The sequence below is a fragment of the Nicotiana tomentosiformis genome, chromosome 9 (assembly GCF_000390325.3).
Source record: "Nicotiana tomentosiformis chromosome 9, ASM39032v3, whole genome shotgun sequence".
Taxonomy (NCBI): Eukaryota; Viridiplantae; Streptophyta; class Magnoliopsida; order Solanales; family Solanaceae; genus Nicotiana; species Nicotiana tomentosiformis.
This window is the reverse complement of record NC_090820.1, coordinates 60,552,509-60,560,628: the sequence shown is the minus strand read 5'-3', so window position 1 is coordinate 60,560,628 and position 8,120 is coordinate 60,552,509.

Below are 8,120 nucleotides of genomic sequence, written 5' to 3'. Positions count from 1 at the left end.
TCTGGCAATTTTAAAGAGAAGTGTGAGTATTTTAGAGAGAGAGGGAGAAGGCCTAGCCATTCTAATCATCCATTCTTGCCCCAATCTTCAAGAATCATAGAAGCCACTCACTAAACCATCATCTATCCTGGCAAGTCCTTCTCCTAAGCTTTCATGCGTGAGGTTATGGGTTAAGTATGTTGTGGGGTTGGAGATAGGCCATGCATGTGCTAATAGGTGGTAGTATGTGGGATTATTGAACTATTCCGGGTAGTTTCTTGTTGAAATTGGTTGAGGGAGGAAGGGATTACCATTGTAGAGCTTTGTAGTCGATTTTGCATAATAGGTGTTTGACAAAATTCCCAAGAGAGTTATATCATGAGAATCCTTCTAATTATTATCCGATTTTCACTATGTTTCTCTAGATTGATATTGCTAGAATTTTTGGGATGTTGTAGTAACCTAAGGAAAACTCAAGAAAGGTATGTTGGCTAAACTTCTCTCTTAGAATCGAATTCCATGATATTCCTGTAAGTTTCAAGTATGGTTGGCCCAGGTTCCTAATTCCCATGTTCCGAGTTGTTCCTAATAAATTGGATTATCCCGAGTAGGCAAAGTGTCGAAAGATGTATGTACTCAAACGTGTTCCACTTACTCCTAACTCATCATGATCTCCTCCGGTAATGTGTTCAAGTATGGTTTATGTTTTAAAGAGATATAACTTCAATTCATGTTTCAAATAAAAGTGGGATAATATATAAGTTGCACCCTGAACTTATCCCCAAAAGTCAGTTTCCAATTCAACCTTTACGGGTGTTCCTTTTACATCCTATACTTGTTCGAAATAAATTTAATACCTCCTTGAAAGATGACATGGAAAAGTAAATAATAATATCTTCTTAAACGTGAGTGAAGAGCCAAAACAATATTATAAACTCATTAAATTGTACATGTGTCAAGTATTTTTTGGACATTATGTCCTTACACTTAATTAGACGTGCCCCTCTTTTCTTTTACTTTCCTTTTTCCTTTTCTTTCTCCAACTTTTCCTCTCTCCTCCTTTTATTTTTCCATCAGCAAAACCTCCATTGCTGCCTATCCCCCTTCCTCTTCCCAGCAGAAAATTAAGATGGAAAATTAAGCAAAGGTTGTAAAAATCATCAGTTGTATTCTCACATTTGACTATTGAAAACCCATGAAAATACATTAACATGGAAAAACTCAATTAAACTATAAAATCCCACCAAATGTTGGCTGGAAAATTTCTTTCAGTGCCGCCGATCTTCCATTTTCTTCAGTCAACCTCCAACCACAGTCATATTTCTCTTCTCAACCCCGTTTCCGTTGGTATTACAATGCCAAAAATCTCAATTAACTTGAAAACTAATTTATCTAAAGCTAAATTTTGTAATTGGGGTGAAGGATTGCACTGTACGAAGGGAGTATGCGAGAAGAGATTTTCAGAACAAATATAAGGAAGGAGATTCAAATTTTAAAAAGAGAAGTAAGAAAAAGGAGAGATTTTTTTTAAAAAGTTTAAAAAGAAAAGGTAAACTCAAATTGAATCTGTTGGGGTAATACGTGGCCAAGACAAAGGGAGAGTGTGCAACACCTTCCACTATGCGACTGGTTGTATATGTCTTAGGGAGGTATTAAATTCATTTCGGACAAGTATAGGATGGAAAAGGAACACCTATAAAGTTTGAATTGGAAACTGACTTTTGGGGATAAGTTTAGGGTGCAACTTATGTATTATCCCAATGAAAGTTTATTAAGCTTAACTTGGAAAGAAAACTCAACGTGCTTAAGACTCATATTGCTCGTATACATATTTGAGGTCTTGATTGCAAATACCCTTGATTGTTGGTAACCTATGATGATGTTTGGAGTTGAAAGAAGTGAGAGTGAGATGTAAAACGTGGCCATGGTTTTTGTAACTAGTGCATTTGATTTGTATTCGCGTTTCAATCGTAAATTACCATGCTCTCTTTTATAAATATTTTCAATGTGATTTGAGTTCTTACATACTCATGAGTTGAAATTGTGTATTGCCCTTTTGGGAAAAAGTAAATCAAGAATAAGTGGTGTATCACTCGTTATGATTTTAACTTCAATTGCAAGTCATTTTGCTCTATACCTTGGAAAGAAATCCGATGTGTTTAAAGACTTCATTACTAATGAATTTAATTTATGATTTCTGGAATATTCTACATATTGATGTTTGTGATGATAATCCTTGAAAGTAAAGAAATAAAAGTGTGGAATATAAGATACGACCATCGTGCCTTGGATGAAGAATCATATGTATGGCCAAGAGAGCCAATGAAATAATGATGTTGTGAGTGGCTGAAAGTATTAATAAAACTATATACATTGTGAAAGGTCAGAAGGTGAATGTATTTATATTTCTGCTTCCTTTGTGTGAAAAATAAAATATTTTTGGGAGTATCATTAGCGATCCTAGGAAGGGTGGGTCGTAAGTCCCACACCCAAAACTGCACGTGTCAGTGTAGGAGTGGATTGCGATTATTCCCCTTATTTGGGATGAGATTAAAATATTGATGTGATGAGATTATTCCCCTTAATTGGGATGAGATTGATGATAGCTGTGAATTGGAAATGATGAAGTCGACCCACACGACATATGTGGGAAGGCGGCCTAGCCGATCGGGTGGAGATCGGACGTCATGTCGCGCACATGGTGGTTCCTACTCTTGGTAACACATTTCCTTCGCATCATATGTCAAGCCATATTGTTCGTTGAGAGATGGACTAGTCGATCGGGCATGATCGGACTCCGTGCTAAAAATACGGTGGTATATTAGTGATAATGATCTCCCAACCAAAAATGATATTATTTTCGTATTTTGAAAATTATTATGTTTTAACTTGGCATTTGGATATCTTTGATTATTACTTGTTGCTTCCATGGTTTTCCCTTTCTTATATTGGCATTTTATTTCTAAAGAGAACATTTAGCTTCACATATTAGTACTATTCCACATGTACTAACGTCCCTTTTGCCGGGGGCGCTGCATCTTCAATGAATGCAGGTGGTTAGTCAGTGGGCAACTTTGATCTTAATTTGAAAGTTACTCTCTACTCACTAGGTTTTGGTGAGCCCTACTCTATTCCGGGCCTTATGTCACTTGACGTTGTATTTGTGTTGTGAGGTATAACCGGGTCCTTGTCGCCGGCACTTCCATACTACTCTTTTGTTGTACTTAGAGGCTCCGTAGACATGTTGTGGGTGGTGTACGATATTGGGTAATGAGTTCGAAGTTTGGTATTTGGAAAATATGTTTTTCCCTCGTAATTATGAACTTGTAATATTTTGGAAATTGTAAAACGAATATCCTTTGAGTAATGGAAAAAGAATGTGGAACATTTTACCTTTCTCATGCTTATCTCTTGTTAATGGTTCTTTTATTGTTATTGGGTAAGGTTGGGTAGAACGCATCAAGTAGGCTTTCTTGATCGGGGTATCTCAATTGAGCGTCGGTCGCGCTCCCTGAGGTCGGGGCATGACAAGCTTGATATCAGAGCCTAAGGTATTAAAGTGTCCTAGGATGTCTCGGAGCTGTGTCTAGTAAAGTCCTTCTTATCTGTGTGTTGTCAACCACATATATAATTAGGAGGCTACTTTGACATTTAGGAATGTCACCCTTGTTTGATACTCCTGATCGTGCAATAGAGCTCAAGGTAGGAACCTAATTTCCTCGTCATGTCTCCTTTTCCAGATGAGTAACCCACGCATTCGAGGCAGCAAGGAGGGATTGAAAGAACCAGTTGCTAAGGGAAGTTTCCTTGTTCCTATTAATGTTACCGTGCCACCGTATCATGTGGTGAGAGCACCTATGAAATGAAAGAGGGTTGTTGGTACCAATAAGCCAGAATGTTTAATTTGTAAGAAGCGCCACTTGGGTTTATGTTAGATGACTATTGAAATATGTTATGGTTGTGAAAAGAGAGGGCACAAGAAGAACAAATGTCCTAGGTTGGGTACACCTAGCCTAGTCTGCCCAATATGCGGGCGGGAACATTTGGCGTCGTGTTGTGAGTATGCTCAAAAGCGTGCTAGGGGTGGTAGGTTTGGGAAATTCCAAAGGCCCAAACCGCAAACCGGTACAAAGATTGTTACTCCTGCCATAAAAGTCTGGAGCAAGGATAGGGGGAATGCTTATGATGTATGCAAAAAGGGTAAAAATCAGGTCAGTGGGGTGAGTGAGTTTAGCGAACCTCATTCTCGTTGCGAGAAGTGTAGGACATATCATTCGGAGGTATGTCACTATGTTACCAATGTATGTTATGGATGTGGAGTCGAGGGGCATCAGTTAAGGTACTGCCCTGCCAACCTAAAATCACCAAGTAAGTCACTCCTTAGTACCTCATTATGAACACCGTATAATTTTCCTTGTTGTATGTACATCCATATTGCAGGGCCTACATAAACATGGTCTTAACAAGAAAATGAATCACAAAACATTGCATGTATCTACTCTTTGTATAAGGCGCATTATTCGTGAAGCCTCTTTATCACAATTCTCTCACTTACAACCTCTTGAAGAATTGAGTTATGTAATGATTTCCTTGAAATGAGTTATAACCCTAGGTTAACACTTCCCACTTGCTTCCCTAAATTCTCAATAAAGGGACTATACCTGATGAATTCCTTATAGAATCTTCTGATTTAAATGGATAACATTTTCTCACTTGTACACGCACCATCATAACATTTACCTACATGGCATCGAATATAATGTAAAGCAGCCTAACGTGAGATCTTTCTTAAGCCACACTCTCTCTCCCTCTCCTATGTATGCGGATCATAGCATTTAAGGAATCACTTTACTACATTTGGGATTGTTATCATGAAACCTTTTCACTGTCTAGTAACATAAGAGCATGTCTCATCACCTATCATATATGTACATATCAATTGAAATGGTCAGTTGTCTGCATAAAGTCTCTCTGAAACTTGGGATCCTCACAAATTTGTCGTAGGAATATCTATTGTTCGCCCATCTCAGTATGACTTTCATGTGCACTTAAATCATTCTGCAGTAAGTAACTCGCCTTGTTCCTAGTATTGTAGTTGCCCATCATGTGGTCTGGTATTGTAGTTTAAGAGTTATTATGGAAAAAACATGTCCAGCCCACTACAAGTGTCCACTCTCTCTTTAAAACTCTACAACATGTTCTGATTGTGATCCCTAGTTAGTGAACTTATTGTGCTAGTCTCGCGACACTTGTTGGATAGCCATGTGATATCGCGTCATTCCATGAGTCGCTTTAACACTTTTTTTTTTCATAGGATCCTTAATAGGATCTCTGTGAAGACCGAATGCACCTTTGGGGTTATCATAACATCATTGTTTCTTCTCATGTTTTCCCATCCTTTTGTAGCATATGGGTACTTTTCAAGTCATAAAATCCATGACGAACTCATTATGAACGTTCGCAAACCTTACATGATTATTCTATAGTGCATCCCTGGGTTCCGTTATATTTAAACACTCGGCTTCTCGAATCATTTACTATGCCATTGTCATGTGCGGAGAGTTTACTATCTTAAACATTTCCACCTCCCTAGGTGGATAGGGGTCAATCATTTGACTTTCTCCTCGGAGCATCATATTAACCATTTTCACCTCTCCAACCAATGCATGACTTAATCCCAATATTAAGATGTCCTAGCTACATGGTTTCACTCGTGTATGGTTGAAGTTAAGTAGCTTTACCGCGACCTTTCCCTCCCCTCTTCAGGTGGATGTTTCAAATTCTGGCACATATCATGAGCATATTGATTTGAAAGACAAGTTTGTCCTATCTCTAATCCTCTCATACAGGATCAACTATGGGGAAGGGTTAAGCCACCAGAGTAATGACCTCACAAGTGCTCAACCTCTGTTTCAACCTCGTGGGCTTGTGGCATATATTCCTTGGGTCAAATACTGTTAAGAGTATAATGCAACTTCATGTATTTTGAAACCCCTATCACATTCATGGTGCAAGAATCTTCTCGTTTCAAGTTAAACTGATTTTCTCTACACTCAAGGAGGCGACTGGTATCACGTACTTGGATATTTCTCCTTAAGGCTTACTATTGCCAAACAAGGCACATATGGAATAAAACAATTGTTATTGTCCCTTTCATAACTCATAATATTCCAAGAATAACTGACGCTAACGTCTTTATCCTCCTGATCATGCCTCCCATATATCACATGTCTAAAACGACTCACTTCTTTTACATCTTAAGATCATGTACATGGTTCCCACATTTTCAATGCCTACTAGGAAACTCTATGACTCATTTGTCGAATCGATGATGTCATCACAATAATTAACCATGTCAGCGCTATTGGTAGTAACCTTCATATCTCTTAGGATATAACCTCCTGAAATGCCTTGCTCAACACCTTGATGAATTCTTGAATAATTCCAGCTCAAACTCGAAACCTCGTTGTTCCTATTTATAGTAAACCTATGGGGGTTGAATGTTCAAACATTTCAAACAAGAAGCATCCAAATTTAACCCTCTACTTTCATATATTGTCTATATTTAACCTCTGTTATACTATCGGACCAAATTTACCCCTACCGTAATACAATCGGGCCAAATTTACCTCTGCAATCAGCAAACTTTTAAAAATACCCCTTGATCTGCTAAGTAATCCAAAATCTCCCAAATTCCTTTTATTTAAATCACTTGTTGTTCTTCTTGGCCCCCCTTGACAAATTATTCATAATTTGTTTTATTACTAATGCACCATTTCTCTTTTTGTAATAAATAAAATTGGTTTAAAATTTTATTTATCTTTCAATCATATACACATCATTTCTCTTTTTCAATCATATTTCTTTTTATTACAAAAAGCGAAATGGTGCATTGGTAATAAAAAAAATTATGAATAATTTGTCAAGGTGGACCAAGAAGACAACAAGTGATATAAATAAAAGGAATTTGGGAGAGTTTGGATTACTTAACAAATCAAGGGGTATTTTTAAAAGTTTGCTGATTGTAGGGGTAAATTTGGGCTGATAGTGTAACAATAGGGGTAAATTTGGTTCGATAGTATAGTGGAGGTTAAATGCAGACAATATATGAAAGTAGAGGGGTATATTTGGCCATTTTCCCTCGAATAATTGTTGAAGATCGCCAAAGGTTTAGTTTGGGTGTTCGGCGTAGAGATTTAGAGTTGAAGAAAGTGAACGGGTTATTCTCAAGATTTTCTCCATGAAGATATTAGGTGAATTGTTATGGAAGGTGAAGTAGGTGTAGTTCACATTGGGACTTATGGAATCTTGAATGAAATAGGTCAAACTATGAGTATGATTTTTCCCTATCGTTGTTCTCCATACACCTTGTGCTTCATGTGTGTATGTCAAAGAAGGCAGTTGGAAATCATTTGTCTATGGTTCCGGTGGAAGCTATTGAAGGTGAAGTTAATGGATAATTGTCTTACAATAGGTACCTAATTGTCATCCCTGTTAGATAAGTCTAGAAGCTGAGATTGCCTCCATTAAGTGCTATGGCGAAGTCTGTGAGTCGAGGAGGTCACCTCGAAGACCGAGGGTATTATGGAAAGAAAATATTCTCACTTGTTTGTATAGCCAAATGGTTGTGGCTCGAAAGGTACTTTCTATATGTTATGATTCAAATATGTACAGTTCATGTCCAGATGCATCGTTAGATAATGTAATGCCGATAATGTTGAAATTTGTGTTATTGGTATATTGTGATGCTTTGTTGAGTTATGGATGTATTGTTAGGAATGGTTTTGGTAATTCTCTGACAGGTGGATAGGCCCAATTACAGAGGAGAATCTGCCGAAATTTTTGAAAAATTTGGGAGTTAGTCAAATTTGGGGACTTGAGATGTTTGAAAGAAGAGTAGAGTTATGTTAGGTGTTTGGGGCGTACTCAACTCCTCATTCAAGGATAAATGACCCTAAGCGGGAGAGGATGTAAGGCCCCGTAAAAATTCGCCAACGAATTTAAGGTTTCGTGGTGCCGAGGTGGGCTAATTTGTTTGAAGATTGTAGAAAACGAGCCGCAGTACGGACTTTTTGGGTTGTATAATGCATTGGGGAGTTGGAGTAAAATTGTTGTAGACACATGGCATTTCTGCGGTCCAT